The following is a 23,989-nucleotide window of genomic DNA, read 5'->3' as shown; positions in this document are numbered from 1 at the left end:
GTGGCGCACTTGCAAGATCTGTCATCAGGCGTGGCTATCTTCTGCTCTGAGATCCTGTGTTCCGTCCATGAAGTGCACCCAACCATTGCTCAGCAGGGTGGCCTTTCCGCTCGAAAGTGTCTCATCTTCATCCGTCGCCTGTCCAAGTTCCTCGAGTGCATGGCTGCGGTACACGCTTCCTGCGAGACCATTTTTACGAACGCTTCGAAGTATTCCACATCCGTCGGTGAGCTTCGGTATGGCATGGTGTTGGGGCGACGTGAGAGGTAGTCAGCCGGGTTGTGTGCCCCAGGGCGGAAGATGACCTTGAAGTTGTAAGCCTGCAGCTGCACGGCCCATATCTCTATTCTCGGGGGTGTAAGTCTAGATGATCCTGCGAAGAGTGGGAGTAGCGGTTTATGGTCAGTGACCACCTGGAATTCTTGGCCATAGAGGTACAGATGAAAGTGCTGGCATGCCCATTTTATCGCCAGGGCCTCCCTCTCGATTTGGGCTTATCTCGTTTCCATGTCTGTGAGTGCCTTGCTGGCGTACGCCACGGGTCTCCAGGTTTCTTTACCATGTCCCTGAAGGAGAACCGCTCCAAGGCCCACTGGGCTGGCGTTGACGATCAGTTCAGTACACTGCCACGGGTGAAAGTAGGCCATCACTATCTTGTCCAGGAGTGCTGCCTTGATGCTGTTGAGTGCTGTGTTGGCAGCCACAGTACACTCCCACTTGTGGTCATTGCGTGTGAGAGCGCGGAGTGGTTCGGACAGGGTGGCCAGATTTGGAATGAATCTGCCACAGTATGTGGCCATGCCAAGAAAACTGCGTACCTCCGTGGGGGACTTTGGGGTGGTGGCCGCTCGGATGGCCACGGCCTGCTTGGGGTCTACCTGTAGTTCTTCCCTGGTGAAGGTGTACCCGAAGAAATCAATAGACTCCTGGTAAAATTAGCACTTTGCTTTGTGGAGCATCAAGCCACAGTCCTCGAGTCTCTGGAGGGTATCTCGGAGGTGAGTGTGGTGTTCTTGCAGGGTGTTCGAGAACACCAGGATGTCGTCACTCAGGTTGATCACACCCTGCAGCCCTGACAGTGCTTCCCTGATGCTGTTCTGGAAGACTTCGGCCGCCGATGACACTCCGAAACTCAGTCTCTTTTACCTCCTAAGGCCAACATGCGTTGAGAACGTGGTGATGTACCTGCTCTCAGGCTCGAGCTCCAGCTGGTGGTACCGCACGTTTAAGTCCAGTTTCGAGAACCACTTGACTCCATTCAGATCTGCCACCATGTTGTCCATGGTGGGCGAGATGTGGCATTCCCTCTTGACCGGTAGGAAAATAGGGGTGTTTGATGCACTCCAGAGTTTTAATGACAATCTTAACGTGCTATGTCAAACTTTAAACAAAACTAAACAATGGTGGTGTGCTACGCAGAGATCTGTGGGTTGCCCATCTCACATAAAAATACATGAAAGGAAACTCAAGCACAGAATTTGCTTGGAACACTGCTTGCACTACATGTTAAATGTATGCAAAATTATGTACACTTATTTACAGAAAACCAACAATTTTTTAAGAAATACTCATACCACAAAAGTTTTCAAACAAATCACATCTTTGTTGAAAAATAATTTTTTACCATGTGATTATCAATGCATGTTACAATGAGTACTGTAATTGTATAATATGATAATAAAAATAGAAATTATTATTATCATTTTTCACTTCTCAGTTACGCGGTGGCTCTTTTCCACTATGTCTATCATAATTCTCAGCTACCTGTTAAGATGGCGGCCCCAGAAACACCCCTTTGAGCTGCTGTTACTGCCACAATGTCACGTGGTCACGAGTTTACGCGGGATTTCTGCGATTTAAACCTACACTGTTGTTTTCTGTTTTCATTACATTTACTCAAACTCGGCCGAACAGATACGACGCTTCAGCATCTGCTTTCTGGTGAGTGTCTGTGAGTCCTCTTGTCTCCCGTTTCTTTGCTTAACACTTTTTGCGTAGTAACACCGGTATTCTGTAACTCTAATTACGGTTTCCTGTATTTGCCCGGATGTATCATTCCCGAACGACCTCAGACCTTTATTTCAGCTTTATAGGACACCTGTTCCCTGTACTGCTGGTGAGTCATTACTTTGCAGTTTCTAAAACGTGCATATAGAATTCATTTAAGTCTGCAGATCCATTTGCGCTCTGACATCATGTTTTTTTCCATTTTATGCAGTTCCAGACTTTTTTTCAACCATTGAGGTATTTCCTGCAATTATGGTGTTCTCATACACATTTTTTACCCTTCCCAATATATAACAGGTGTTTATTTATGGTCTTTGATTTTGATTTTCCCTAGGAATTATCATGTCCATGTAGTATTGCACACAAGTTTATTTACAGCTGTGCATTTGAGTAAGGAACTTTATCAGCATTTCCATCCCATATCTTTGCACCCAGAGCAGTGCATACTGCGTGCATGCAACACTCGTACATAACGTTTCTCAGGTGTCCCTTTGGGTATCCATATCCTCGTTCTCTACAGTTTTACTAGCTGGCATGTGGTGATGGTATCGGTTTAGGTTGGCCACTTCACACATTTCACCCATCTCGAGGAATGTGTAGTTCCCACGTTTTGTCACCTCTTGTATCTTAAGGTCAGTGTACACAGACTTTGGTGTCCTCTGGTTTTGGAAGCTTTGTGATATTTAATGCAATATGATACGCAACAACCGAATGTTTTCTTATTGTTTCATTTTTTGTTTAATTTAGTGGCCCCTGAAGAAGGGACATTTGGTCCCGAAATGCATTGGGCTGCACATCTTTGACCTGCATTTCTACAACATTTGCACTTGTAAAACATGTAATATGGATATACTGTTAGAACTTGTATGATATACAATTACAGTATTCATTGTAATATGCATTGATAATCGCATGGTAAAAAAATCTTTTTCAACAAAGATGTGATTTGTTTGAAAACTTTTGTGGTATGAGTATTTCTTAAAAAAATGTTGGTTTTCGTTTGAAAACTCTGTAAATAGGTGTACATAAATTTTGCATACATTTAACTCATAGTGCACGCAGTGTTTCAAGCAAATTCTGTGCTTGAGTTTCCTTTCGTTCCCTCTTGACCGCCCTGTTCGGTAGCCTCATGTCCACGCAGAGCCAGATGGCTTCAGGCTGCTTCGGTTTGGGAGCTACGACCAGCGGGGACACCCAAAGGGTTGGGCCAGACACTTTTTCAATCACACTTCAGCTTCTTCAGCTCTTCTTCCACTTGTGGGCAGAGATTGAATGGCACCCTCCTGTGCCTCAGAGCAACGGGCCTCACGGTGGTGTCGATGTGGAGCCTGAACTGTTTTCCTTTTAGCTTGTCCAGTCCAGTGAACAGCGCTGGGAACTCCCTCAGAATGGTTACGTGGTGACAGATGGTCATACTGTTCCGAGTCCATCACTTTGACGGATGTGCCCGTGTAGATGAGCGCTCGGATGGCCAATCCTTCTACCTGGACAGAGCACATCGGTGGCGGCCTCTGCCGGTTGTCGGACCTGCTGACAAAGGACACAACCAACACCTCATCATCATCCTCTTTGAGGGCGAGGCAGCGTTCTTGCAGTGGGTCATCCCTTTGCGACAGTGGGTCATCGAGTGAGACCCGGCGCAGGTGTTGCAACATGCCCCGCGACCTTGGAGGAGCCTGTCGGGACCGGCCTAGGACACACTTTTGCGAAGTGGTTTACTTTCCCCCTGCGGGAGCACTTCTTCCTTCTCGCTCTGTACACAGCCGTCGCCGAGTGGTCCTCTCCGCAGTAGCCACATGGTCCTCCGGTCGTCATCCTGGGTGCCTGGCATGCCGTGTAAGGATGCCGTTGGATTGCCTCCACCCTTTCCTCTTTGAAGGGTGCATATCTGGATGAGTTTGCTGCCGTGACCGGCTTGTGCAGAGCAGCTTCCATTTTGCCATCCTGGACGTCCAACAGTTCGAGGGACCGGGCCAAGATGAGGATCTCGTCCAGGGAGATCCCCGGCTGTCGAAAGACCAGCTTCCGCAGCAATTTTGAACAGCACCCTTGGATGACTTGGCCGCATATTTCCACCCTCTGATCTGCCAAGCCGCACGTGCCGGCCAGCCTGTGCAGACGCACGTAGAACCTATCCACCGACTCCGTGTCTGACTGCGACGCCTGTCTGAACTTGAACCTCTCGAAGTCGGGGTTAAGTTGAGGGTCAAAATGCCTGTTTAGCGTGGCGACCACCGCCTCGTAGTTGTCGTCATTACCCGTTTTGGGGAGCGTCTCAAAGAGGTCGTAGATCTCTGAGCCTCTGTAGTAGATGAGTAGCGACCTTTTCACAGTGCCATAAGTTTCCCTGGTGCCCTTGAAATAGTGATTAAGCCATCGGATCCACGCTTTCCATTGTGGGGTGGCTGTGGCGGAGTCTGCTGTTTCACTGAAGGGCGGCAGCGGGGCGACAGCCGTATGACTGTGTCCTGGGGGTGGTGCTTTAGCACCCCTGTCCAGATTGTTCCCCCCAGCCTGCTGGCCGGCAGCGCCGTCTGGAGCCGGGTTGCTCATGCTGTCTGCGATTCAGTGCGCAGGTGCGGTTTTGCAGTCCTGGCGCTAGGGGCCCATGAGTGAGCTTGCGCGCCGGCACGTGGCCACGTGTGACTGACTGGTCTTCAGGTCGTGTTCACCTGGGTGAGGTGGCTTTGTCCCCCTGCGTCTGATGTGGCAGATGACACCCTCCTGGTTCACTTGTGGAGGAACCCAGGTGATAAGAGGCCCTTGTGGTTGCTGGTGGCCATAGCTGTCTTCCTCTCTTTTGTGTGCAGGCAACAAGCAGGGCAGCTGTGTGTGCTAGGGGGCCTGAGGTCTAGATGTGTTCTTGGGCCTGTGCAGTGGCCTTGGGGCTCTGGCTGGATTAAATGCTGGCAGGTAGAGAAGGGACAGAGGCCCTGTCAGAGATGCTCTATGCATACGCTTCTGAGTCTCTTTGCAGGGGCCTGCAGCACAGCGAGGCGCCACAGCGGGGAGACCCTTCCCGGGCCTGTCACTCACCGATGATGTCTTCGGCTGCAGCGCGCACCGCTGGCTTGAACATGTTCCTGCTGCTCTGGGGAGACGTGTGGGCGGGTGCAGGGCGCAGCAGCGGAGATTGTGGTGCCGGTCCATGTGTGTGCCTCAGTGGCGGCAGCAGCGAGGGGCAGGCGACGTGAGCCCAAGCCACAGACAGCGACACACGGAGGTGCAGGGCGAGGTTCCCTCTGCATACAGGAATGGAGCCTCACGGGTGGGCTCCGCAAACTCCCTGCCGAGCAGAGACCTGGAAGCGGTGCACGCCTGGAATGCGACCAGCCTCGTCGCCAGTGTAGCGCGGCAGGGCCAATGGATTGAAGCCCGCAGCAGCGCTGAAATGATAGGTCTGCCACACTGTTTAAACGTTACTGGCGGGCAGACCCTGCGCGGTCTCCTGTCGTTTATTTATCCCCTCGGGTGGAGCCCGCCCCGAGGGGTGTATGGATGTGTGTGTGTGTTACATTGTAGTGGAGAGCCCGGGTGGCTCTCTACACTGCCCTTTTTGAATGTACATCCTTCTCTCTCTCTCTCTTTCTGGCGCACCCTTGTAGCTCCTGAAATTTTAACCACATACATATTTGTTGGTGGTCCTAGGAAGTACATGCATTAGAAAGCTATCATGATCCACGAGTCCATGCCTGAAGAACTTATCCAGTCCACGGTTTTATTTGTATTCTGAGACATGAAGTCCCGTTTTTTAAAATAAAGAAATAGGACGACAAATCCCAGTATGCAAATCTGCAGCCCGTTGGCACCCCTTCCTCATTTAGTATCCTATCAAAATAGCTCCTTGCCTCACCCTTGTCCTGCACGGCAAGAGGTGGAGCACGACAAGTCCTGCATGACCGCAATGTCTTTAGGCAAAATGGTTGAATTGGGCACACAAACAAACACACACACGCGCGCGCGCACTCACTGCATCAAAAAAGGGAGGCTGCTAGCTCAATCGGGAACAGCACAGACCAATGAGTGCATAGGGATCGGTATCCTTCTGTAACTAAACGATCTTCGTCTGTTAGTCCCTAGCAATCAGTGCTTCTGCACAACCACCTCATGGTTGTAGTGTCCTGCATGACACGTTCTAGTGTTCAGCAGGCAGCTGTCTTCCCAGCCACTCCCTTGAGGGCTGGAAACACTTGCACCCCCACCCATCCATCACAGGTGTCACGAGTGACGTGGCCCGCCAATAAAAGAGCCCGGGTGCACGTGCTCGCAGCCAGTTACTGTACCTCACAACACTGTCTGTGTCGGTCATTATTGTCATGTGGGCCTGGGGCCCGACACCACAATGGTCAGCTCTATTTTTTCCTTGGCTGCAGCCTTCTTAGAAGCAAGGCCAAGTGCCATGCATTTCGCAATATTCGCCATTCCTTGTGAGGATGCGTAGACATTATTAATATTTGTTAGTTTAATGAAATGCGTGGCACTCGGCAGGCCTAAATGTGCTCTTGAAGTTGGCCACCTACCACCTCTGGGCCTCGGTGCATTGGCCCGCCTGATCAATTTGGTAGCTTTGCTATTATAAAAAATTTGAGACAGGTTATTATACAGGTATTGCAGAATCCCATGTATTATATTTTAATATTTTATAATGTCCTAAGAAAAACTGAACAAGCATATTGTGCATCCAATTTAACAGGGACGTTGCAAGGAAATGACAAATCAAGTTTTGGTGCCGTACTAGCAGAAGAAAATATTACACACAGCAGGTATTGTCATGATAACGTATGACTATGGGGCATTTTTCTAATCAGAAGGTGCTAGCTACCCTTGTCACGCGATATCAGCTCCCATCACATGGTCACCTGGCGAGGAGCCGATATCACATAGTGTACACAAAATTAGCTCTAAATCCCATGCAAAGAGCAGATTTCCAGCTAATTGTTTGGAAGTTTTGCTCAGTCGATGTCCATTATGAGGTGTGAAGCCACTAAGGTTGGGCGGAATTTGCGAAATTGACTTTCGCAAATTATCGCGAAATTCCGCAAAATCTCGGCGAGCATGCAAGGCTTTCGCGAAGATGCGGACATTGCTTTTCCCGCCCGTTCGCGATGTGTTTTTGCGTGCTCGCGGGAAAATATACCTCCAACTTGCCCATGCGGTCGCTAATGGGTGCGGCCATCTTGCTCGCGATGCTCATTTCCTGTTCCCGATCGCAATGACGTGTTCGCGATCGCAAACTCTCACGGCATAGCGTGACCGGACATCAACAATCCAACATCTTGTGGCGCACGCGAACGGATAGGAAAACTCGTCGGCGAACGCAGGGACCAGGTAAGTCGCGACCACGCGCGCGAGAGTGCATTTTTAAAGTGCGAACAAGAAGAAACTTCCGTTTCGCGGCAAGTTTGCGAAAGTTTTGACATTTTCGCGCTCTCCGCGGAATGTGAAAATGTCAAAATATCGCAAATTCCACGAGCGGAACGATATTTACCGCCCAGGCCTAAAAGACACCTTAGGACATCGGAGGCAGTCTCAACAGCTTTGTTTTTTTAGGTTTTAGGCGGGGTGGTTAATTTAAAAGTGGTCAGGCTGTACTCTGCACTACACCCTGTCCCATCAAGGCCTCACCCCCTTCCTTACACTGTTAAACAAAATTCACAAGTGGGCAGGTTGGCAAAGGTAGGTAAGGGAAATAGTCGCACAGCAGCTGTCAGCTATTGTGTGTGTAGAATATTACACGCTACATCCGTCAGTGATGAAGAAAAATATGTGAGTTTGGAAGTAAAAAGGAAAACTCTGCATAAGGCATGGAGCAAATAATTGTGAACTTCGCTTGCATAATTACAAAAACTCTGCTTTCCCCTTGAATGTATTTACGTTGTGAAACATTGATACTTTGTTACAACAGATGGTCTCTTCTTTTATGCCACGTTTTCAAATCCAGGTGGCAGTGATCAGCTAGAAGCATTTTGGGATGGCGTGCAAATGATTTGGAGATTTCCAGTGTACCCAGCAGTCCAGGGTGCAGTGCTTATTTTGTAAAAAATTAAGTGTCGGTGCCCAAAGATTTGCTCAGAAGCCAACGGCCTTCGCTATTGATGGGCTGGGTACTGAATACCAAAGCTGTGTGGTCTTGATTCCACCTCATGCCTCTTTAATCCACCACCATAAACCCCCTGCCTCTATATCTCACTGATGCAGGTTCTTCATCCCTGCCAAACTTTGTTGAGGAAAAATAAGTGTCAGTCCCCCAAAAATGGGTTCAGATGGGCCACACCTGCAACCGTCGGTTCAAAATAAGCACTGCCTGGCTTTACTGGAAGGATTTCTATTCTTTGGGAGAAGGTGCCTTTTTAAAAGATAGGACAGGCAGGGGGAGTTGCCCTATGTTTGTCTTTTCTCTTTCAGAATACATCTTCAGAGAAATACCAAGTTTGATTATTTTGGAAGACGTCGCCTTATGAACTGTCCATAAGCAAAAACATTACACGAAGCATGGTCCGCAACAGAGTTTTTTTTCACGGGACATTTCTCTTGTGGTGAGAATGCTTCACGGTATTAGATAAATCTTTTCAGTTGCGGCTGGTGGCATTTGAAAGTGGTGAATGAGTGCTATGTTGTGAGACATTTTTGAAAAACGATTGGGCAAATGGAGCATTTTAAAACAAAATTGAGAGAGCAAGATGGTTTATAAGCAATTAGCTTTATTAGCTATAGTGAACAAGTGAGTCTTGTGAAGTGAGGCTCAGGCACGGACTTGGTGGCATGATGCGGCGGGTTAAAGAATGAACATGCAGATATGCACGCCTCATCTGCATTAAGCAGGTTTTTCATCTGCGCGTATATTGACTCGGGTGGTTTTTAAGATTAAGTGCTAGTCCAGTGGCAGGGTTCTGATAGATTGCTGTAGACTAGAATTTAATATCATCTAAATAGTTGAATGTGTCCTTGTGTAATGTAACTAGTTGTCAGGGGACACGGTAAAGCCGCTCGCACAGGCTCCCGTGAGAACTACATTTCCCGGCAGCCTCGGTGGACGTCTGACGTCAGACGCACTGCCACACGTGACACCAGGAGACCCAGGATAAGGCGAGGCAGCAGCAGAAGACGGTGCCGATTATTCCTGGAAGTCCGGTTCGGACGCTGGCCATTCTCTGCAGTATACCTGGTCGGGTAAGGGTGCCATCAGGCACCGTTTTGTTTTGTTATCCTTTTGGAGTACCAGGAAGGCTTATCCGTACTTATTCAGAGCACAACTCGTGTTGGTGTTCGGCACCCTCTTTCCCTACATTGGCGAGCTCTCGTCACAGTACCAGTTGTCCACAGAGCTCTTGCGAGGGAAATAGAGGTGCCCTTAATTATAGTGACATTTGCTCAACCCTACGCTTGTAAGCTCCTCCTCATGGGGGGGTTCTCATTTTGTCTTCCCTGTTAGCAAGTTCAGGACAGTGGGCTCATGCAGGGAAGAATCCATTGGCCTTCTTAGTATTGGGCTAGAGTTATTGCGAGAGTGACTTTGAACTCTCAACTTGGTTCTTATGTTGATACCTGAAGTCTTTCCTGGATCCAGTTAGTTGGATTGCATAGCTACGCAGGTCACAGTTTACTGATGGTGCTTCTGAGTTTTCTTGCATCTCATGTTCGTGTCTTTCGTGACTCACAGTATTGTGCACCTTCTACTTTTACCTCCACAGGGGTGAACTAAGGCAGGTGATCCTTCTGAGCTAGAAGCCCTCCTTCTACTATATCACGGGTAGGTGTTGCTTGTAGTGAGGGAAAGTTACACGTACAAATGCAGGGAGGTTAGACAGGTATGCGGGAGTGTTGGCCTCATATATGTTTCTGTGTCTTCTGTGTCTGTGTTTCTGTGTCTTGCAGTATATGGTATAAGGAATTGCGATTACATGCTCAGCACCACAGTTGTACCACTACAAAGCCCTGAAAGAGCTATCATAGAACCGAAGAATGTTATAGGAGTAGTCCACAGCGACACCTTTCTCAAAGACGTCATGAAAGGACTTTAGACCTTATATGGTGTAAGGAATTGTGATTACATGCTCAGCACCCCTGTAAGCCAGCAACCGTTTCTTCCTTTACAGGTCAGTAGAAGTATGGGTACATTTGAGCATAGTGGGAGTAGGTAGATCTCGGAAAGGTCTAGGTGGTAATCTGTTCATTTGTATTCACAGGTCTTCCTCCCAGCTGCTCCCATCCTACCCTTCCCCCGCTTGATCATCCTTTAGTCTGCCTGTATTTTACATTCAGACTTGGGGCTGTCGAGAGGTGGACCCCTAAGAGCATGGGTTCAATCCTGAGGATACGTTCAGGCCTGGGACAGAATAATCAGCCCACAAATAGGTTTATCCTCCCAGTCGAGCTGATCCTGAGATGGCCACCTTAGACTATGTCATTGCAGCACTAGCCACAATGCAGGTTGAGCTTACGGCCTCGTGCAGTGAAACCGCTGCATTACAGGCAAGAGTGGATAGGATGCAACAGAATCCTTTTGATTTTGGTAATCAGTCACAGCCCACAACTAGTTCTATGGTGGTGGAGATCCCTACACCCATACCTCTTGCCCCACCCGAAAATTCACAGGAGACTTACTCAAAGTACAGGTTTTCATAACACAGATCCTTCTCCACTTTAATTGCAAGCCTAAGCTGTTTTCTACTAATCAATCACAAGTAGCCTTTCTCATATGGTATCTGACAGGAGCTGATGAGCAGTGGGCAGTCCCGTTCGTTAGAAGAGACTATCCTATGTTGCATGACTGGGACGCTTTCAAGGAGGAGTTCGAGAGAAGATTCGATCGAAGAGCAGACACCTTCTTGGCAGATCAAGAACTACTCAAACTGAAACAAGGGAATGAAGACTTGATTGGATCCCTGAACACCTTCCGAAGGTTAGTAGCGGAAACTCATCGGCCCCAAAGAAAGCAATCGGCTATGTTCTATCAGGGCCTTCGGGAGGAACTGAAAGATGTGATTGCACAAGTGGATCCCCAACCTCGTACGTGCTTAGCACTGATCAAATTGACGATGCGTTTGGACCATCGTTTAAGAGAACGACCAAAACCCCAGGATCCGTGTGCGGTCTCTTCAGAACCTATGAAAATCAGAACGGTGCGTGCATCTCTATCTCCAGATGAGGGAGACTATTGGCGGAAAAATGGATTATGTATGTATTGTGGGAAGAAGGGGCATTATCTAAGAGAGTGTCCGGTGAAACCCAAGTTCAGTTGTCCATGAATGGGAGCAGCTGTTGTGAACAACCCTAAACCCTTAATGGAAAACTGAAAAGCTCAAGATGTGAAGAAGGGGAGTCTTCGAGCGTTCTGTGTATCCCTTCTATAAAAAAAGATCAGTTTATTTGTAAGGAGCATTTCTTCATTCCGTTAGTGTTGTACATAGACCAAGAACCTTGACACACACAAACCATGGTTGATTCCGGAGCCACGGGATGTTTTATGGATACCGAAGAAGCCCACAGATTGGGGGTTCAGCTTGCCTCAAAACCGGAACCTGGAGTTGTATTTGCGGTTGATGGGAAACAGTTGGAATCAGGACCCATATGTCACACCACGGAAACATACATCGTTGAATACGATTAGAAACATCAAAAACTTCTTTCCTTCAATATCATTCAAGCACCGTTATACGGAATCATACTAGGATTACCCTGGCTATCCACACATAACCCCACCATTGACTGGGATCCGAAAACCCTTATCATGGAATCAGAATACTGCAAAACGCATTGTATGAGGGCCTTAAATCTGCCAACATAAGCATTGGCAAATCGCCATCTCATCGCAACCGCATCCGAGAAGGAGGCAGAACTGCCTTCCTGTTATCAGCAGTATGAAGATGTTTTTGACGATCAGATGGCTGAAGTGCTTCCTCCTCATAGGCCCTACGATTGTAGGATAGATCTTATGCCAGGATCAGTGGTTACCTGTGGCCGGGTCTATGCATTAACGGAACCTGAAAACAAACACCTACACCAGTATTTGGACAAATACTTGGCTTTGAGATTTATACGTCCTTCCAGTTCACCAACGGCCTCTCCTTTGTTTGTCATACTCAAAGCTAATGGAGAGCTTCGGACATGTATTGACTTTCGCGCCTTAAATGCCATCACCATTCGTAACCAATACCCACTCCCATTGATATCTGTATTGTTGGAGCAGGTGAAAGGAGCTGTGGTATTCACGAAATTAGACCTCCGTGGAGCCTACCACTTGGTAGGGAAGCCTCAAGGAGATGAATGGAAGACGGCCTTCAAAACTCGGTATGGATTATACGAGTACTTAGTGATGCCTTTCGGATTATGTAATGCACCTGCCGCATTTCAATTCTTCCTCAATGACGTTCTACGGGCATATCTAGATCGGATAGTCGTAGCGTATATAGATGACATCCTGATCTATTCAGCAAGGAAAGATCACATAAGACATGTGGGATTGATTCTGCAAGCCTTGAAAGACCACCATCTATTTTGCACGATTAGCAAATGTGAATTTCATGTTTCTACGGTTGAATTCTTGGGAGTAATGCTTACCCCCACTGGATAAGAGATGGCAGAACGGAAAGTGAGAGCAATCACCGAATGGCCATGCCCTAAGAATGTGAAGGACCTCCAATGTTTTATGGGGTTTGCAAACTTCTATAGGCGATTTTATCCCAATTCTCCAACAAAGCAGCACCCCTTACAAGACTGACTAAGAAAAATACATCTTTTCAGTGTACCAAGGAGGTGCAGATGGCGTTTGACACCCTGAAGGAAGCGTTCATCACTGCTCCCATCTTGACACATGCCAATCCGGTCTTGCCATATATTGGGGAGGCTGACGCCTCTGATGTAGCGATTGGAGCTGTGATATCCCAGTGAGATGCAACCACTGGACAGATGCATCCAGTGGCATTCATGTCTAAGAAACTGAACAGCGACGAACAAAATTATACCATAGCAGAGAAAGAGCTGCTGGCTATATAAGAAGCTTTCGGGGAATAAAGGCACTGGCTGATGGGAGCTAAACATACTGCCACCATGTATACGGATCACCGCAACGTCCAGTTTCTAAAAACTGCAAGACAGCTAATTCCCCGGTTATTACGATGGATGGTGTTTTTCAAGGAATACAACTTTATTGTAATGTTTTGACCTGGAGAGATGAACAAAAATGCGGACGCCTTATCTACAGTGGTACCACTACAAAGCCCTGAAAGAGCTATCATAGAACTGAAGAATGCTATAGGAGTAGTCCACAGCGACACCTTTCTCAAAGACACAATGTAAGGACTTCAGACCTTATATGGTGTAAGGAATTTGCGATTACATGCTCAGCACCCCTGTAAGCCAGCAACCGTTTCTTCCTCTACAGGTCAATGGAAGTATGGGTACATTTGAGCATAGTGAGAGTAGGTAGATCTCGGAAAGGTCTAGGTGGTAATCTGTTCATTTGTATTCACAGGTCTCCCTCCCAGCTGTCCCCATCCTTCCCTTCCCCCGATTGATCATCCTTTAGTCTGCGTGTATTTTATATCCAGACTTGGGGCTGTCGAGAGGTGGACTCCTAAGAGCATCGGTTCGATCCTGAGGGTACGTTCAGGCCTGGGACACTGTTGATCATGTAAAGTGCTCCAATACTTTTGGGTCGAGTACGTGCTCTGTGAAAGTGCAGAAAAAAATAATAATACATTTAAAAAAAAATAGTTTGACCTCCAGTGTTTGCCCCACGCAAACCTGGTTGTCAGGTGGTGCACAATTGCACTGGCATCTATAACAGAGCAACTGCAATGGAAAAAGGAGTCCAACGGCTGCTAAGATCCAGTGCTTAATTTGTAAAATATTAAGTCAAGGTGCTCAAATGTTTGTAGGAGGTCACACCCACTTCCCCTGACTCCACCCACTTCCTCAACTGGTTCCACCCATTCACTCTATTGTCTCCACCCACATCTCAACTGGCATAAAACAGAAAGTGAGGTACCCACCAATCCTTAAAGATATTTTCAGAAGCAATATTACAACGGAAAAATGTATAATAATATAGTACTGCTTTAAATCCTCTCTGTCTACATCTCACGCACCTCACAATGAATCTGTCCTGTTCTGCACATAGATTTAATTGTACATGGTGGCACAGAATAGAACAGTGCACCATATCCATATATCCATAAAGCAGACCCTGGGCGGTATAATCTGCATGGAGGAGGGCATCACTTCTTACATGGACACATCCTTAACCCAGTCATTCTCCCCATAGGAAAATTCAGTGATGTAGAGAGAACAGAATAGAAGCCCACAAACAGCACTCGCCCACTCCCTTCCTTGCCATTTTGAGAATAACTAAATCCCCTCTCCAGGCCATGGGTACAGTTATTGAGGTGTCATTGTACAAAATCCCAATTAAAGATATCAAACCCATGTCAATCCCCAACAGTTGTTTTGAGTTACAGAATCGAAAGCCTGGGCAAGCTAAAATAATGCTCCATAAAGATGTAGATTTTGCATCTCTTCTCTTTTGGTACAGAATCCTTGTCAAAAGCCAGCTTGATTAAACTTTAGAACTCCATTTTCAACAACCTGTTTCTGCTTGCCCAAGATCCACAAGTAATACATTTGAACACATCATTAGGATGTTTGGGCCTGTATGCATCCAGGTCACCTTTCTTCTTTTCTACATAATACAGACTAATCTAGTGTCAATATGTGACTCTGTAATCCACCATCTTATATTTAGAAAAAGTAACATACACTCCTAAAGAGTTTTACTAGTGTTATACAAGCCACCGTGCTGGCTAAACAAAAGTTGGGGTGAGGGCCTATTGTGAATCTAGCATCTTGAACACTAAAGACAGATACTCCCCATTTTTCATCCTCAAGCTTAAAAAGACCTGGAGTAACCTCCTAGCACCATAAAACCATGTGATACTCGAAGTAGCCCAGAGTGCGGCAAACGTATGTCACCCTGGCAAAGTCAGACCATAATATGAACTCCATACTCAATCTTACTGCCAAATGCAGTGCTCTTCCTAAGGCTGTCATGTACTCCCTAGAGGCCCTCATAGCCAAAATTCCTCACTATACTTATAAATTGACCAACATCAGTAATTTACTGGCAAAATAAGCACCAACACGTCTCAATGTCAGCAGCACATAAAACTCACACTGACAAACAATGCCACAGTCTTACCTCACAGTACTACCTCAATAATTCAAAAATATCACTTCTAGAAAGACAAGCTAAATTATTTCTTCAAACATTAACTAGTAATATTAATAGCTCCTAAAGTAAAATTTGTGAGTAAATCTGCTTTTTTTGTTGTTGCAGTTTTATATAGAGCGAATTCGACTCAAAGGTATTGGAATGCTTTACATGACTATCAGTTACATTACACAAAGACACATTAATTTTGTTAGGCACTGGGAGATAAAGTGATTTGCCCAGAATCACAGGATGATGAGCCGATGTTCAGACTCTAACATGGTTCCCCAGTTCTAAAATGGGCAGCGCTGGCAGTTATGCCACATCCTCTCCCCTAATCTGGGGGAGAAGCCTGGAGAGTGGACATTTAAGGGCAAGAGTGCCTTGCAAATGATGTGAAGACCCACAAACCTGCATGTTTGCAGGCATTCTCAAAGGTACATTTAAACAATGATTTATTCTTGTCGAGGGAAAAGTACATTGTTTTTCCAAAGATGCACCGCAGTGGGAATAATCCCAAAATTCGTGAGGTGTAGAAGGGGATTGTCTTCGGGAAAATCCCCCTGAATGAAAACCTTCTGTGTGCACCCCATTTTCATTTTTGTTAACAAATGTGTAACTGTGTGCCATGGACATTGACAAATATGTGTGTATTCCTGGAAAGCCACTATAATGATAATTGGTGCTTTAATTGGGTTGGTACTTTCAGGGACCGAGTACCTGCACTTCTTTCATTTTCAAGTGAGAGTATCTGCGCTTCTCAGCAGAGTTCTAATACATTTAATGGGAGAGTACCAGCACTTCTCTGTAGCAAAAAGGTACTTTGGAATAATAAATACCCACACTTTCCTATTTCAATTTCACGCATCTGTCATACTGTTCCTGGAGAGCTCTCGAATGTTTTGCCCAATTGCAAATTATGTGTCATCTATCCTGAACTAAGTGTAAACCTAAAGGAGCAGATGTGCGATTTACATCTGAGCATTAGGTAGATCACAATTTGTGTTCTAAAAAAGGAAGAATGGTGTTCGTCAAAATGTATGTACTTTTTAAATAGTGACATTGCTGTTAGGTAAATACGCAGCTGCCTTCTTTGAAAAAATGTTCTTTAAATGTATTTGCTCCTCGTATGTCTTGCAGGGCTGTGTATTTGTTCTTTTCTCTGGTAATAAGATTTATGAAAAATGTGGGTACAAGTCGTTTTTTACCCATTTAAAGACTGATGTGGTTACTTCAGTTTTCTTTATTTTGCTACGTCAGACTGAAACTTACATTTTGGTATTCACGTTAGATCTCTGTGAAGTTACACTCAGCAGAGCTTCTGTCATGAACAGTGCCGGGCCTGGGCAGAATATGCAAGTCTCTTTCACTGTGCCATTTAAAACTGATTTGCTTAATACAGAGGGGGGCGGCAGTGGGCGACAGCAGGATGCAAGAGGCATCGCGAGCGTCCTCGGACATATTTTCCCTGGTTAAGGGGGGGTGGATAGGGAGGGGTGGGTCTGATCCAAAAAGGGCTTTTCAGCGTGAAGGCAATGGTTAATGTGGTGAATATGCATAAAATGGAATTGAGCACTTGGGTGAATGGGTAAGTTAAGGATCACTTGGATTAATATCTGTGGTTTAAATGACCCCCAGAAAAAACAAAGGGTTAATGAGGACATTCAACATTTGAAGGCAGACATTTTGTGCCTCCAGGAGACACACATTGAGGCAAACAGACGGGAGGTGGCGGAGTTGACAGGTTATCAATTGGTTTCTTGCACATCACAGAGGACACAAACACGGGGGTTGCTATTTTGAAACGCAAGGGGAAAGCCAGGTTCCTGAATTCAAGTGCGGACAAAAGCGTAGATGCAATGCTGCACGGATTATAATTCTTTTACACTGTGTTCAGTGTACTGTTCAGTACTGTATGATCCTGCTTTTATTTGAGTGGTTGAACATCGAGCTAGTGGGTTGGCCACTCTGCCTAATAATTTGTGGAGTCTTTATTATAAATATCAACACTCAATGGGGTAAGCTCGAGGGGAGATTATATCAAGGCCGTAAACCTAAGGTCTTTAAATCCTTAGTACACTTATGTGCACTGCATAGGTTATCAGACGTATGGGTTATGCAAGAATTGAGGGATCCTGGCTATACCTTCTTCTCTGCCCCGCACCAGGTATATGCTAGACTTGACTATTTCTATGTGTCCCAGGAGATGGCACATACTTGCCATATATATAAATATCCTAGAGTCATGTCCGACCACAATCAATTGGTTTTAGAAGTTGTCATACAGGTAAATCCCTCCCCGATGCCACGCTGGACTTATGATAGGTCTATGCTTTGTGACGAGGGGTTCATCCAACTTATGAAGATCTGGATTCCTAGGCTTATAGCGGAGAATATAGGAAGCGCCAGGCTTGATGTGGTTTGGGACACCCTCAAAGCAGGGATAAGGGGGGAGACATTTAGATATGGGTGGGCGTCTCAGAGGAAGGAGAAGAAGCTCATACATGATCTTTATGAGGAACTGGTAGAGGCAGAAAGGCAGCTGGTTGAGACAATTGCATGGGGAGAGATATCGATAAAGCACGATGAAGAGTTGCAGTGGAGAAATCGGCGATAATCGATCTTTCGGCAAAAACATGTGCAGGGAAATACATGACCTGGCACAGTAAAATGTACCAAAATAATGAAAGGGTGAGGCATTTACTAGCAATTCATACAAGGGAGTGAATTGTGCAGGGGGTATCTCTGAAATTAGGGACCCTATTCTTGGCTCAATCTCTGAACCAACAGCTATATGTTTTGTTGTTTCAGTGATTTTATCAACAGCTGTCCATGGAGGAAACTCACCATAAGATCAAAGAAATAGGGGAATATCTGTTGGGCCTGCCAGGCAAAAGGTTATCTCTGGGGGAGAGGGAGCTACTGGAGGCCCCAATTAAGGAAGATGAAGTAAGGGGGGTTATTCAGTCACTCCCTACAGGGACAACACCGGACGAGAATACACCGGCTTTCAGGTCGCCCCAAAGCGTACCCATGGACCCTTCTCCTGCTGGAACTGCAGCTTCACCAGCACCAGAGCCGCCAATCCACCCACCAGGACAGGACCCAACCACCTCCGTTGCATACTCCTGAACACCCGCTCTGCACGCAAACACACCGTCAAACTCTGGGACCTGCTCGACGCATCCTCCCCAGACGTCGCCTTCCTGACAGAGACCTGGATGAACGACTCCTCGGCACCTGACATCACCATAGCCATCCCGGATAGCAACAAGATCACCCGCAGAGACTGCACCAATGGAGTGGGAGGAGGAATCGCCATCGTCCACAAGTCCACCATCAATGTCTCTACCAACTCCGACGACACCCTCAACACCGCCGAACACTTGCACTTCCAGATCCACACCGACCCCAACACCACCCTCAGAGGAACCCTGATCTACAGACCACCCGGACCCTAACCACAGTTCAGTGACCCCACTCCGACTTACTCAGTACACACGCCCTCGCCTCCACAGACTACATCCTCCTCAGGGACCTGAACTTCCACCTCGAAAACAACGACACCAACTACACCACCCTGATTGACAACCTCGCCAACCTTGGAGTCAGACAGCTCATGACAACGCCCACCCACTTCGCCGGCCACACGCTGGATCCCATCTTCTCCGCAAGCTCCCACGTCTCCTTCAGCCACACCTCCGAACTCCAGTGGACCGACCATCGCTGCATCCACTTCACCTTCCGGAAACCCACCACGCACCACTGCACCCAACAGATCCCCGCGGCTGCTGGAACAAAGTTACCGAAGACCATCTAAGCACCACCCTAGCCTGGAGCCCACCCACCGACCCGGAAGCCGCTGCCAGCAACCTCAGACGCTGGATCGACGACTGCATCAACACCCTCGCCCCAGTCAAGAACCCCTCCAACAGACGCTCCAACAGGAATGCCAGCTGGTTCACCGCAGACCTCCAGACCTCCAAACAAAACTGCCGAAAATTGGAGAAGAAATGGCACCACGAACAGACACCGGTGAACCAAGCAGCCCACAAAAACACCATGCGCCAACACCATCACCTCATCAGATCTGCCAAAAAGACCTCCTTCAAAGACCGCCTCGACAACAACGCACACAACAGCAAAGATCTCTTCAACATTGTGAAAGAACTCTCCAACCCCAGCTCCAACACCAACGACATCGCACCATCGCAAGACCTGTGCAACTCCCTTGCCTCCTTCTTCCACCGCAAGATCACAGACATCCACAACAGCTTCGATATACAGACCACCTCGACAGCCAACGACACCTCGAACCCCATGACCACCACCCACAGCGACCCCCTGCACGCATGGACTAACATCAACGACGACGATACCATCAAAATCATGAGCACCATTCACTCCGGCTCCCCGTCAGACCCATTCCCTCACCACATCTTCAACAAAGCCAGCACCACAATCGCACCCCACCTCTGCAAGGCCATCGATATCTCCTTTGAGACCGCGACGTTCCCAGAGAGCTGGAAGCACGCCAAAATCAACGCCTTCCTCAACAAACCCAAGGCAGACCCAAGGGACCTCAAGAACTTCCGGCCCTTCTCCCTGCTCACATTCCCGGCGAAGGTCATCGAGAAGATCGTCAACAAACAACTGACCCACTACCTCAAGGAGAACAACATCCTGGACCCGTCCCAGTCTGGGTTCCGCAGCAACTACAGCACCAAAACAGCCCTCATCGCCACCACCGACGACATCAGGGCCCTGCTGGACAACGGCGAGACCGCGGCCCTCATCCTCCTGGACCTGTCAGCCGCTTTCGACATGGTCTGCCACCGCACCCTATGCACTTGCCTCCATGAAGCAGGAATCCGGGGCAAATCACTGGGCTGGACCACCTCCTTCCTCTCCGACAGAACACAGAGCGTCCGCCTCCTCCCTTTCCGATCCGAAGCATCAAAAATCATCTGCGGCGTACCCCAAGGATCATCCCTCAGCCCGACCCTGTTCAACATCTACATGGCCCCGCTCGCCCGTGTCGCCAGACTGCACGACCTCAACATCATCTCCTACGCCGACACACAGCTGATCCTCTCCCTCACCAAAGACCCTCACACCACCAAAACCAACCTCCACGAAGTAATGAAAGCTGTTGCTGAATGGATGAAGAACAGCTGTCTGAAACTGGACTTGGACAAGACAGAGGTCCTCATCCTCGGCTCCACCCCCTCAGCCTGGGACAGCTCCTGGTGGCCGACTGCCCTGGGCGCAGCACCGACACCCACCGACCACACACGCAACCTGGGATTCATCCTCGACTCTCCATGACCAAGCCATCTCATCCTCCTGTTTCAACACCCTCCGCATGCTCCGAAAGATCTACAGGTGGATCCCCACCAACACAAAAAGAACGGTCACACAGGCTCTCGTCAGCAGCAGACTGGACTACGGAAACGCCCTCTACGCAGGAGCCCCGGCCAAACTGCTAAAACAACTGCAACGCATCCAGAACGCCTCTGCTCGCCTGATTCTTGACATCCCTGGCCACAGCCACATCACACCCCACCTGAGAATCCTGCACTGGCTTCCCGTCAACAAAAAGATCACTTTCAAGCTCCTCATCCACAACCACAAGGCACTCCACAACACCGGACCAACATACCTCAACAGACGACTCACCTTCTACACCCCAAACCGCCAGCTCCGCAGACCTTGCCCTTGCCACCGTCCCCCGCATCCGAAGAACGACCACTGGCGGCAGATCGTTCTCCTACCTCGCCGCCAAATCCTGAAACGCCCTCCCCATCCTCCTACGGCAGACCGAAGACCTTCTGACATTCAAGAGGCTACTCAAGACATGGCTTTTCTGGCAGTAGCAGCACCCCCCCCAGCGCCTTGAGACCCTCACGGGTGAGTAGCGCGCTCTATAAATGCCTTGATTGAAGGCGGTCGGAACCAACTCTATTCCGGGAGAATTCTATAAGAAGCTCGCCACCTGTTTACATGAATTTATGAGGGATGAGTTTCTGAGGACACAATCGGGGGGTGGCTCCGGATTCATGGAGGTCTGCCAAAATAGTTGTGTTCCCAAAGAAGGGCAAACCGGTCAACGAGCTTGGGTCATATTGCCCAATCATGCTCGTAAATAGTGATGTTAAGATATATGCCAACATTTTAGCTAGGCAACTGGCCAGGGCAATTGAAAAATTGGTTGTGCCGGTTTAACACTGTTTTGTCCCCGGTCATAGCACGATTGATCATATTCGGTGGACTATCGCATTATTTGATGCCTCAAAGAGACCCTATCGGTACAAAAGGGGGTGGTGATGGACGGAGCATCAGAACCAATCAAACACTCACACCCAGTCAACAGATCTGGGTTTGATCCATCACCGTTCTTTAGCCCACTCTGCCACCCCAGTTCACACGTGACCATATGCAAATCAGTCTGACCCAGTGCATCATGGGAACAGTCCAGCACGAACTGCCAAGCCATGCGTTCCCTGGACCGCAAACAAGCTTCCTAGGACCGGTTTCTGGCATTTCAGCCATCTTCAGCCAGGCTTGCTTGAATCCAGTGGCAAAGTGAGCAAGGGACTCACGTCTGAGCATACCCTGCCAACATATGGCGAACAAAGTGGTACAAAAGGGGGTGGTGATCGACGGAGCATCAGAATCAATCAAACACTCACACCCAGTCAACAGATCTGGGTTTGATCCATCACCGTTCTTTAGCCCACTCTGCCACCCCAGTTCAGACATGACCATATGCAAATCAGTCTGACCCTGTGCCTCATGGGAACAGTCCAGCACGAACTGCCAAGCCATGCCTTCCCTGGACCGGAAACAAGCTTCCTAAGACCTGTTTCTGGCATTTCAGCCATCTTCAGCCAGGCTGGCTTGAATCCAGTGGCAAAGTGAGCAAGGGACTCACGTCTGAGCATACCCTGCCAACTTATGGCGAACAAAGTGGTACAAAAGGGGGTGGTTATGGACGGAGCATACAAACCAATCAAACACTCACACCCAGTCAACAGATCTGGGTTTGATCCATCACCGTTCTTTAGCCCACTCTGCCACCTCAGTTCAGACATGACCATATGCAAATCAGTCTGACTCTGTGCCTCATGGGAACAGTCCAGCCCGAACTGCCAAGCCATGCCTTCCCTGGCCCAGAAACAAGCTTCCTAGGACCGGTTTCTGGCATTTCAGCCGTCTTCAGCCAGGCTTGCTTGAATCCAGTGGCAAAGTGAGCAAGGGACTCACGTCTGAGCATACCCTGCCAACTTATGACGAACAAAGCGGTACAAAAGGGGGTGGTGATGGACGGAGCATCAGAACCAATCAAACACTCACACCCAGTCAACAGATCTGGATTTGATCCATCACAGTTCTTTAGCCCACTCTGCCACCCCAGTTCAGACATGACCATATGCAAATCAGTCTAACCCTGTGCCTCATGGGAACAGTCCAGCCCGAACTGCCAAGCCATGCCTTCCCTGGACCGGAAACAAGCTTCCTAGGACCGGTTTCTGGCATTTCAGCCATCTTCAGCCAGGCTTGCTTGAATCCAGTGGCAAAGTGAGCAAGGGACTCACGTCTGAGCATACCCTGCCAACTTATGGCGAACAAAGCGGTACAAAAGGGGGTGGTGATGGACGGAGCATCAGAACCAATCAAACACTCACACCCAGTCAACAGATCTGGGTTTGATCCATCACCGTTCTTTAGCCCACTCTGCCACCCCAGTTCAGACATGACCATATGCAAATCAGTCTGACCCTGTGCCTCATGGGAACAGTCCAGCCGATCTGCCAAGTCATGCCTTCCCTGGACCGGAAATAAGCTTCCTTGGCCCGGTTTCTGGCATTTCAGCCGTCTTCAGCCAGGCTTGCTTGAATCCAGTGGCAAAGTGAGCAAGGGACTCACGTCTGAGCATACCCTGCCAACTTATGGCGAACAAAGCGGTACAAAAGGGGATGGTGATGGACGGAGCATCAGAACCAATCAAACACTCACACCCAGTCAACAGATATGGGTTTGATCCATCACCGTTCTTTAGCCCACTCTGCCACCCCAGTTCAGACATGACCATATGCAAATCAGTCTGACCCTGTGCCTCATGGGAACTGTCCAGCCCGAACTGCCAAGCCATGCCTTCCCTGGACCGGAAACAAGCTTCCTAGGACCGGTTTCTGGCATTTCAGCCGTCTTCAGCCAGGCTTGCTTGAATCCAGTGGCAAAGTGAGCAAGGGACTCACGTCTGAGCATACCCTGCCAACTTATGGCAAACAAAGCAGTACAAAAGCTTGTTTCCGGTCCAGGGAAGGCATGGCTTGGCAGTTCGGGCTGGACTGTTCCCATGAGGCACAGGGTCAGACTGATTTGCATATGGCCATGTCTGAACTGGGGTGGCAGAGTGGGCTAAAGAACGGTGATGGATAAAACCCGGATCTGTTGACTGGGTGTGAGTGTTTGATTGGTTCTGATGCTTCATCCATCACCACCCCCTTTTGTACCGCTTTGTTCGCCATAAATTGACAGGGTATGCTCAGACATGAGTCCCTTGCTCACTTTGCCACTGGATTCAAGCAAGCCTGGCTGAAGACGGCTGAAATGCCAGAAACCGGTCCTAGGAAGCTTGTTTCTGATCCAGGGAAGGCAAGGCTTGGCAGTTCGGGCTGGACTGTTCCCATGAGGCACAGGGTCAGACTGATTTGCATATGGCCATGTCTGAACTGGGGTGGCAGAGTGGGCTAAAGAACGGTGATGGAT

Source organism: Triturus cristatus, chromosome 5_1 (genome assembly GCF_964204655.1).
Source record: "Triturus cristatus chromosome 5_1, aTriCri1.1, whole genome shotgun sequence".
NCBI lineage: Eukaryota > Metazoa > Chordata > Amphibia > Caudata > Salamandridae > Triturus > Triturus cristatus.
Note: the sequence above shows the minus strand (reverse complement) of the source record.